Source organism: Fukomys damarensis, unplaced genomic scaffold (assembly GCF_012274545.1).
Source record: "Fukomys damarensis isolate Sample0158 unplaced genomic scaffold, DMR_v1.0_HiC HiC_scaffold_9, whole genome shotgun sequence".
NCBI classification, from domain to species: Eukaryota; Metazoa; Chordata; class Mammalia; order Rodentia; family Bathyergidae; genus Fukomys; species Fukomys damarensis.
This window is the reverse complement of record NW_022900921.1, coordinates 11,021,530-11,032,259: the sequence shown is the minus strand read 5'-3', so window position 1 is coordinate 11,032,259 and position 10,730 is coordinate 11,021,530. Positions and strand designations below refer to the sequence as shown.

The 10,730-nt window shown below is 41.9% G+C and overlaps 1 long non-coding RNA gene across 1 annotated transcript; it reads left to right on the top strand.

The window, feature by feature from the left end:
- The first annotated feature begins 3,684 nt into the window (after positions 1-3,684).
- Positions 3,685-9,579, top strand: LOC104860943. The gene is made up of 3 exons (XR_779879.2): positions 3,685-3,887; positions 8,072-8,197; positions 9,499-9,579. It is a non-coding gene; the product is annotated as an uncharacterized LOC104860943 (long non-coding RNA).
- Positions 9,580-10,730: the final 1,151 nt, after the last annotated feature.

Below are 10,730 nucleotides of genomic sequence, written 5' to 3'. Positions count from 1 at the left end.
GGCCGTGCAGTTCCCACATTGAGAACAATCACAAACAGGCGATAGCGCTGGAAGCATAAGTAGAAGACACTGTAAGAGGATTTTGTGGGCAAAATGTGACCTCGTTGCCAGACACTTACTCCTAGGAGGGAGGATTGAGAGCCTGCCCAGTAGGGTGGTACTCTTGTTCAAGCAGGAGACGTTTGATGTATCTGCCAGTAGCATTTGGTAAGAATGGGCTGAAATTCTTAGTTGTTTACCCAGCAGCCACCACAATCTTCCTGGCTAGGGAACTTTGATTCTGTTTGGATACAGTGCTAATACTGTGCTCTGGGCATGTAGTTCCCCGCTAGGGATAATTCCTGAAATGTGTAAGTTGCTTACTGTGATCCCATACGCATTTGCCTGTGATTGGTTTAAAGTAGATGTGTTCTGTAGAACTCTCAAGGGCTGGCTTTTTTGTTTTGTTTTGTTTTTTGTTTTGTTTTTTTTTTTTTTTGGTATCGCAGATCGAACTCGGGTCCTTGTGCTTGCAAGGCAGGTGGCAGAACCACTGAGCTAAATCCCTGGCTCTAAAGACTTTCTGAAAGAATTTTTCCCCTGGTAAAAAGAGATACACAAGGAACACATCACTCTCCTCCACAGTTTTAGATGCCATCATGAGCAGCGGTGATGCTTGGATCTATAGCAGCCATATTGAGCTCATGAGGAGGAAGGTAAAATACACAAACACAACTCCATACACTGTATGCTCAACACTTCCTAAATCTGAGCCCTGATATTGTCTGGTTGCTCTACCAACTATGAAAACTGAGGATGTGTTAATGTCTAAAGTAAACATTTTCTCTGGTTACTTAAAGCCTACAGCATTTTAACCGAACCAGATGGGTAAAAAAATGAAGACATTGGAAGCTAAAAAGACAAATTAAGCTAAATAATTATCCAGGGGAGCAGTGATAAAACCCTAAATTATGGTGGTATGGGACAGGAAGAATAACGAGGGCAAGAACAGAGCTAAAGCTCCATGGACATAGAATCAATGGAACCTCTCCCCACCTCCTGCCCTTCATGGTACTGGGTTCAAATATGAGGGGCTCTCTACCACTGAGCCATGTTCTCAGCCCTTTTTAATTTTTGAGACAGGGTCTTGCTAAGTTGTCCAGGCAGGATCTGAACTTGTGATCCTCATGCCTCAGTTTTCCTCAGTGCTGGGATTACAGGTGTGAGCCACCATACTTGGCTAGAAGAAATTTTTAGTTATCAAAGGTGCTAGATAATAGCAGTTGTCACTCATGGAATATTTCCTGTGTGCCAGGCCCCGTTCTGAGTGCTTTTCACATGGTTTCTCATGTAATCATTTCAAGGCTTCTATGAAACACTATTAGTCAACACCGTGATTGAACACTAACTGTTTCTCCCACAATAAAGCATAGCAGTTTCTTCATAACCCCAGACATCCTGAGACCATTGCTGGCTAGGGTATTGCTCCCAGCAATCTTTTGCTTCATATCTGGAAGAAAATAATAATATTTAAACTACACACTGGGATAAGTTGGAGGGGATTTGAGATATAGAAATGAGACTTGGCACAAAGCTGTGTTACTCTTCATGTTGTATAAGAAAATAAAATTCAAAATTAGGAAAGACATTAAATACTGAATTTGTATAAAATTCCAAAAAAAATAATCCCTTCAGTTTTTAATGAGAAATTTGCATTTGCTTTTATGGACATAGCTTTTTGTTTGTTTGTTTGTTTGTTTTTATTTTTTGTTTTTTTTGGTAACAAGGATCAAACTCGGGTCCCTGCACTTACAAAGCAGGCGCCGGAACCACTGAGCTAAATCCCAGACCGTGAACCTAGCTTTTTAATATCAGATTTTCTGCTTGAAGTAGCAATTCCTGACATTTTCATTCCCATCAAGACTTTTTTAATGACAATGGAAATTGAACTCAGGGCCTCACACATGCTAGACAAGAGCTACACCTTCGGTCCTTTTATATTTTGTTTTGAGACAGGGTCTCACTAAGTCACACAGGCTGGCCTTGAGGTTATAATCCTCCTGCCTCAGCCTCCAGAGTAGCTGTGTACTACCATGCCTAGTCCCATGAAGACTTTTTAATAATCACCTCTTCAAATTATTGACAGATAGTACTAACAATAAACTTAGCTTATACAAGTAAATGATTAAGAAAAGCAAAATATTTTTTGAAATCATTAGAAATTTTATAACATTCAAATTATATTTAAGGAAACAAATAGTTGCCGTGTTGAAATTCCTTACAAGTGTGTGAGTGAGGGCTGTGGATGTAGCTCAGGGGTGCCTGGCAAGTGCAAAATCCTGAATTTAATCCCTCACACTAGGGAAAAACCAAACCGAAACAAAACAACAACAACAACAACAAAAAAAAAACCAAGTGGATGAGTGATTTCAAATCAAATGGAACTTAACGCATTCTGGAATGATGCCAGTGCTTCCATGTGTAGACCCCTCAGACCTAACAGAGTAGTCACCAAGCACAGCTGGTGTGGACACTGCTGTAGGACACATCAGTCACAATGGCACTAATTCAGTGTACTTTAAACTCAGTGCTGTGCCTGCCAAGAGCTACCAACTGCCCACCCTTCTCCTCCACTACTGCATCCCCTGCCCCTGGCTCCACTCTGGTCTGCTCCTGTGCTTCCTGCGGGGTCGACTTCCTGGACGTGGAGCTCATGCAGTTAGTTACACATGGCCTCGCCCTTAAAAGGACCTGTGCTTAGTCTGTTTGTTATTTTTTGGTTTTGTTTTATTTTTTGCTGTGTAGCCCAGGCAGGCCTCAGACTCACAGCAATCCTCCTGACTCTACCTCTCGAGTGCTGGGACGACAGGCATGTGCTACCTTGCCCAGATTTCCTGTGCTTTGTTTAATTCTCTGTGATACCATCTTGATATCGTTGATAGTGTCTGAGCAAAGGGCCCCACATCTTCACTATTCACTAGGCCCTGAAGCTTCTGTAGCTGGTAGTAGCATTTGGGGTCCCTGGAACACAAACTCCTTCAGGAGTTCGCTTGTGCTCACGATGCTGCTGTTCAGGGCTAGCCTGGGCAATTCAGGTAGCTCAGTGGCGAGTACTTGCCTAGCATATGTGAGGCCCTGGGTTCAGTCCTCAGTACTGCAAAATAAATAGAAATAAAATGGCACACAAGTATGTGTGACCTTACCTACTTCATTGAAATATAAGTAAAAATAGTTCTAAGCAAAAAACAGTTCCACGCCATTCAGGACAGATGCCTACCAGCACAGGGGAAGGCAGCTTCTGCCAAAATACTTTCCACAGAGCCATAGATGTGCCTGGGCTCAGGGACAGGGAGATAGGCGGGGTGGGAGGGCTCAGCAGAGGCATAACTGGGCCTGGCAGCAGTAGAGCAGAGACTGCAGCACCAGGCACAGAACACCAAGCTCACCCATTACTGTCTGCCCTCAGAGCCTTAGGTCACAATGTGCATCACTCTTAGGACAAAGCCAAGCCAACAGAATCCAAATAGATTTTTTGCAGTAAGGACTATTTTTATACTATTTAAATAAATACTTGTACAACATTTCCTAATTATACAGTTGAACTGTCGAGCAAGTACTGTGCAACAAGAACTGTTCATTTGTGTGTGTGTACACAGCTGTGCATGTGTGCAAACTGGTTCTTCCAGTTAAAGTACTCATCAAGTGCACAGCCAATGAAAGCAAAGTGAAAACTGCTTTCCTACTTTTTAATATCTTGATTTTTCTCATCTCAGCTAGTGTCCTGGCTCTTACAAAACTGCCTTGCTCCCTTAGTAGCTTTCCAAAGACAAAGAGGAAGCTAAAGCCAAGTGGTGTTGAAATGACAGGGGTGGCTGCAGTGAGAATCCACGCAAACGAGACACACGAAGGTAAGAAGCTCTCACCTTCTGATTCTTCCATGTGCCACATGGCTTTGTTTCTCTACATTGCCAAAGCTATATTCTGTCCTGAAGTAACATTAGAGCCCAGAGCTGCACAGAATTCCTCGCTGCAGGCCAGGCTCATCTCTGCCCAGCCTGGTGGTGTGGAGGCCCTCGCATTCCCAAAGCCCACTGGACACACTTGTGTCTCCCTTCCCAGTGAGGCTGTGCACAGGCTCATGGATACCCAGAGGATTGGATGCTGTCCATCTCCCAACGTTGGTTTTAAAAATAAGCCAGGACTTGGGCCACTCTGCTTTGACACTTTTTTTTTTTCCTCATTGAGTTTAGTGGTGCATTTTAGGTACACAGTACAGTTACATTCATCGTTGGGATCTTGTACCTCTACATGACAGGTCTTGGTTTTCATTTTTTCCCCCTACCCCTTCTTTTTTTAATGCATTGGAAGTGGCTAGGCTTCCTCTCAACCTCGAGGAGTTCGGTGTGTGCATGTGTGTCTTCATGTGCACTTGTCCTCCGATGTACATTTTCATAACCGGGCTGCATGTAACAGACTCAGTTAATTAAGAGATACATTTATATTACCAATACTATTGGTTCTACCTTGAGCTCCACAAGGAACTGGCTGGCCAAGGAGTTCAGTCTAAACTCACTTATGACTGAAGAGGAACATAGATGTGCAGCTAACACCCACTTTGCATTTTTGTGCTTTTTGTAAGTCCTATGAAGGTGATGAGATTGTGTAAGAAGTGCCGTGTTAATGCTTTTTCCAGTGCAGAGTGTGAACAAAATCCCGTGACTCTTGATTAAAAGGTAAATTAAACCCTGGCTTTGTTCAGAGCTTAGATTTTATAGCTGTCCTTTATGGCTATCAGAAGGGCTCTTAGTATTGAAATTTCTGCGTGAAAAATAATTTCACTGCTTCAAGTATGAAACTTTTTGGTCATTGATCCTGCCTTTTCCCATGAAAGCAATTCCTTTATATTGCTTTTGGTGATGTGACCACTTTATTACTGAACAGGAACAGTGTGTGTGATTACACAACAAACATGTAGGTTCTATGTATGCAGCACACACAGTCCCTTGCTCACTGTGGCATAGGAGCTGTTTGTAGATGGCAGGAAAACAAACATTTTTATTTTTTATTTTTTTTATTTTTTTTGGCTTTTTGAGACAGGGTCTCACTATGTAGTTGAGACTGACCTGGAACTCACTAAGTAGCCCAGGCTGGTCTCAAACTCATAGCGATCCTCCTGCCTCAGCCTCCCTAGTGCTGGGATTACAGGCGTGTGCCACCACGCCCGGCAGAAACATTTTTAATTTTAATAGTTATATATTTTAATATATACTTTTAATTTATGGTTAATTTCCCAATTTTCTTTGGAAGTGAGTCAATTTATAGAAAAAAATATTCAACAAATACAAAGGCAGTGACCTTCTGAGAAGAAAAAAATTTGTGGGGATAGACTGTAAATGACCGCAGATTTGGAACAATGAGTCAGGTAATCATATAAAAGATGTAGGATTTGGGTTGATTTCTGAGAGTGATGAGAGCTGCAGTTATGAACCAACCTGGCAGCCAGTGCCAGACACATGAAGGCTGCTGCCTGGTGCCCTCAGGAGCGTGCTTCCCACGTGACACTAATTGGCCCACACAGGAGTGAAACGGACCCATTCCTCATTAGCCACGTGCTCAGACCAGCTGAGCTAGCTCACTCTGGGTCACTGGGGTCCCTTGTAGGAAATTACCATTCCAGTGCCCCATGGCCCTCTTGTAACCCCAACTAATGAATGTCCCATGGAGCCGAATGTTGTTCCTGGGAGAGCACAGAGCTCTTCCGGAAATGAAGTTGATTTTTCTGGAGTTTTAACCAAGGGAGAACCAATTGATGAAACAATCACAACTTGGGAAGCTAAGAAACAAGTCTTTCAAACAGTTGTGTGCTGGAAAAGAGGAGAAAAACAACATCTGTTTAGTCCATTTTTGTTGTTATTCTTGTTGCTGAACCTGGTCTCAGGTCTCAGAGTAGAAGCACAGGGAAGTTAAGAAAACTGCTAATCCTCATACATCAGGCATAAATGCCTAAGCATGCGCTGTATGGGCCCAGCACATTGCATTAACAACCCTGTGAGGCAGGAGGAGTCATCCCTATTTTAGAGATCAGGAAACAAAGCTTGAAAGTAACCAGTGAAAGCTCTCGGCAGAAGAGGCTGGTCCCTGGGGGTATGGCCTGGATGGGTTTCTCTCTCTTCCCAGCTCTTCCCTTCCCTCTCGGCTTCCATGTGGGCATCGCGTGAGCAGCTTTCCTCCAGTCAGGCCCTTCTACTATGCCTTCCTGCTTTGAAGCCAGGTGACCATGGACTGACCCTTCTAAACACCATGAGCCAAAATAAACCTCTCCTCCCTGGTGTCCCGGTGATGAGCAAGTAACTAAGATAGGGTGGCTATTTCCAAACAAAGAAATGCATGTAATACACTCTGCACAAAGTTGATTTACTTGAAAATGACAATTTCTTACTGTACTATTTTCTGCCCCTTTACAAAGTTGATTGAGTGAAATATGGTATAAGTTACCAAGGAGCAAAAAGGCATTAAAGACAAAGCTCTTTGTCACTGACACCTGGATGTTGAAAATCTCCCAAAGGCCCAGTGGAAAAGTCTTGTTCTGCAGGCTGGCACTACTTGGTGGTGGTGTGACATTTAAGGGTTAGGGCCCAGTGAGAGGGCTTTGGGTTATGGGGAGTGTACCCTCAAAGACATCCTAGTAGAATTCTAGCCATTTCTCCTTTTTCTCTTTTGCTTCCTGGCCATGAGGTGAGTGGTTTTCTCTGCCACATGCTCCTGTCATGATGTGCTGCTTTGCCACAGGCCTAAACTGATGGGGCCAATGGATCATGTACTTCAACTTCCAACCCTGTGAGCCAAGTAACCTTTTCTCTTTATAAGTTATCTCAGGCGTTTCAATATAATGATGGAAAGCTAACCTTTTCTCTTTATAAGTTGTCTCAGGCGTTTCAATATAGTGATGGAAAGCTAACACAATTATAATTTTTTACTTAATTCCCTTGAAGACCAGTTACTTATGATTTCACATACTGCATTCCTCTTCACCACAGGCTGCTGGAAAACTACGAGGTATGGAGGGTAAGGTCTCCTCAAGGCCTTGTCATGATGTACTAGGAGACAGACTAACACTGTCCATCCCTCTACCCATTGTTCCAACTGAAAACAACCGTTTTTCTATTTAGTACCAAATTTCTTTGACTCGAGCATTTTTGCTTACAGTCTTGGAGTGGAGGCTCAGCTGTTGGTCACAGATTCACGAGAGCTGCAACCTTTCTCAAAATTGGGCTTTCGTGAGTCATCACTGGGTGGAGTGAATTCTTTCAGAGATACAGCTGCTGAAAAACAAGGGCTTCAAGAGTTTTTCTGAAGGCAATCTCTTGGCAGCAGATGGGAAGAGGGCCAGTGACAGTATTCCAAAAAGAAAGCAGGAGCTCTCTGATAGGAGAATAGCAAGAGATTCTCTAAAACAGAAATGGGAAACCTTTCTCTTACCACTCTTTTCCAAGTATGTGAATGAATGCATTACCTAATCCATCAGTCCTGACCTTCAAATTAGGTAAATTCAACACTGGTTTAAAAAGTATTCATTTTCCCAGTTGGGTAGATTAAATCTTGTTTCTCCTTGAACACTTCAGTATGGACTGGTAGCATTTAAGGGTAAATCATAGCAGACTGGAGAGCAGGAGACTTGGGTCCTTCTGGGGACTTCCAGTTAAACAGTTTTCTTTAACCCACTGCCACCTAGTGGTAACCGAGCAGATTTAAAACACTTTATTAAATCTAAGGAGAGACTATGGTAAGCAAGCAATGTTTTGTTCCTTGCCAGTCCTATCCAGGAAGCACTCCCTTGCCAATATTTAACTATCATTGTATATTTTAAATGCCAAGCTGTCTCACTCTTGTGCATTTATTTTGATCAGTGAGGATTTCTCTTTTAAGTAAAACTGACATAAAAGATAAGCAAGGACCAGACCAAGAGCCTTGTATATGGGCTCAGTCCACGTTAATACAGTCGTATCTTTTAAAGGGGGGAGCTGTGCCTTGAGTTAACTTGAGGTCTGCCCTCTTGAGAATTGATGTGATTTTTATTTGCTTTCTTTACCAGATAAAGGTGACTTAATTTTGGAAGCAAATGAGATCAAGAAAATCAATGTGTCAAATTTGTGGGCAGTTCAGCTTCCTGTACACGCACAGAGGAAAACTGGTGACAAATTCACATTTCTGGAAGCAGGTGATGATCAATTAGGGAAATGTGGCAAAACACTTGGCGGGGAGCAAAACGGATGGTGATTTTGGCAGACTATGACAAGAATCGATTAATGCCACTGAGCGATTAGGTAGAATAAATTCATAGGGCAATTACTATTGGCTGGTGCTTTGGAAGACAGAGTTAATAACATGGGTCAAACTCCCTTTCTAAGCATAAATTTAGGAGAAAGTCTTCCTCAAGGACGGTGATCTAGATGTATATGCTTTGGTTCAGGAAGGCACACAGTCACAATAATGAGCCTGCAAGAGGCTTCTGATACTTTCACTTTCTAGATGGGTATCTCCTCTTGGTAATGGACTCCTCCCAGCTGTCCCTACATCAGCAGTGACAAAGCAGTCAGTACAGCAACACAGCCATATTTATTACAGTTCAGACTTTCATATGACACATATCTGAAGCACAACATTGCAAACTAAGTTAACTAGCAGTAATTCTCCCTCAAACAGGAAAGGTTTTGGTTAACCTAACAATTTAGGAGTATAAACAAATGAGTTTATAGTCATGGTTTTGGTTTTTTTTTCCTTGCAGCTGGTATAGGAATACTGAAACCATTAACACAGAGTAACCCAGCTTTAAGCTTGTCTAAAAAAGTGAGAAAGTCATTGTTGTCAAGCAAAAGGCTTTAGATGTCAATACAAAGTAAGCAAATCACTTTTAAAGACCTGGCTTACTATCTGCTTTACTGTCTGGGCAGCAGAGGAAGAAGTGAACGGCTGCCCTAGAGCCTAGCTCGGCATAATTCAGCCAGATGATCATAGTCTAAATAATATCCCTGAAAATATTTTCAGACTTTTTTCACACTTCTAAAAATGTAAAATCAGACATTTGCTGCAAAAAACTAAAAATCAAAAGCAATTACAATTTACTTGAAATAGTTTTTATAGCTTTGCTAAAGGGCAGTTCTGATCTTTTCAGAGGATGTTTTTAAAAGGAGACTAACTCTGGTAGCTTATCAAACTATTTTTTTCCTAAGTAAAAAAAATAAAAGACCAACTGAAGCTCTCAAGTGTTATGTTTCTTGCCCTGGATCTTTGAGCTAGCCAAACTCATTTCTTGTTTTATTTTGGGGGGGTACCGGGGATTGAACTCAAACTCATTTCTTGATAGCTTTCATTTTTATTAGAAGAGTGCAAGGGAACGTACAAGCATTTGAAAAATACTCAAAAAGTAAGGGTAAATGGGGCCAACCCTTCTTGAGAGCCCAGGAAATCAAGTTAGGAACTCCAAAGGCTTATTTTAAACCCATCTAATGAATTTTCCAGAAAACACTGACAGACTGCCCACCTTTGAAGACTGGCCCACGTAAGATGTCTCTGCTGTACAAGCACTAAGAAAATCCTTCTGGGCAAAGAAAAACACAGACTGGTGAACGTAAGATACTGAAATGGGGCTGACGGCATTCTATATGTGGTAGATACAGAAAAGGAAAAGTTAAAATCGCAAAACTATTTTATTGATACCATGATACTCCTCCTCCCTGAACCCTAACCTTCCCACAGCAGTCACTTCATTCACAGAAAATACACAAAAACTGGAAAGCTTTGGGGGAGCACAGTGACAGCCAGCTGTCTTCGAATAACTTTAAATTTTTTCCTAAAGGCAAAATTCAGAGTCAATTTAAAGCAATTTACAGAACCAACTCCATTTCACGGTTTTGCCCATGTTGGCTGCTACAGAAATAGTACATTTAAAAATACAGATATCCACTTTGTATCAACTTAGGTTTCTATTTTTTTCAATTTTAATTTTTATTAGTACACATTTACAATACATGATTACATTTCTCGCGGGGCTTTGGTACATATCTCAATTTGTTTTACTTCTCCTTCCCCCCCACTTCTCCCTCCGTGTCTTGGTCCCCTTGCCATGCACGGGTAGAAGTGGTTCACACAGACTTCTGTGAAGCTCATGGGAATTAAGGGCAGTTCCCAGTCCCGGACCTGACAATCTGAGGAGACTCCTGTACTCATTCCCAAGGACTTATGTAACTCCTCCTGATCCACCAACAACTCACAGTGAGGATTTCTATGCACCTAGATTTTACTATTCATGTTTTCTAGGCTTTCTGATTTGACACACACCCTGCAGACAGAGCAAGGCACCGACCGGCAGCTCAGACGCTGCTAACTCTGGCTAACCATTTCATAATCAGCCTGCTTCTGGTCAAAAGATGATCCCAGACAGGAAGCATCAGTGCTTCCCAGATACAAACCAAACAACCTAAGTACACGTTATGCTAATGGTAGAGCAGAAGAATCACTTCTATATACAAAAATGGCACTTGAAATTGTTCTGGGTGTGAAACTCCATGCTCCATTTCTTAATCACTTTGTCTAACAAAGCTAAGTATGCCAGAGAAAGCCACCAAGAGCACAGGTCTTGTCCAATCAGTTGTCTTGAAAACACAGTCATTTGTCCAGTGATTTCTTTGAAAACCAAGTTGGATGTTCTGAAATAGGTACTATTCTTTTTTTTTTTTTTTTTTTAGACAGGG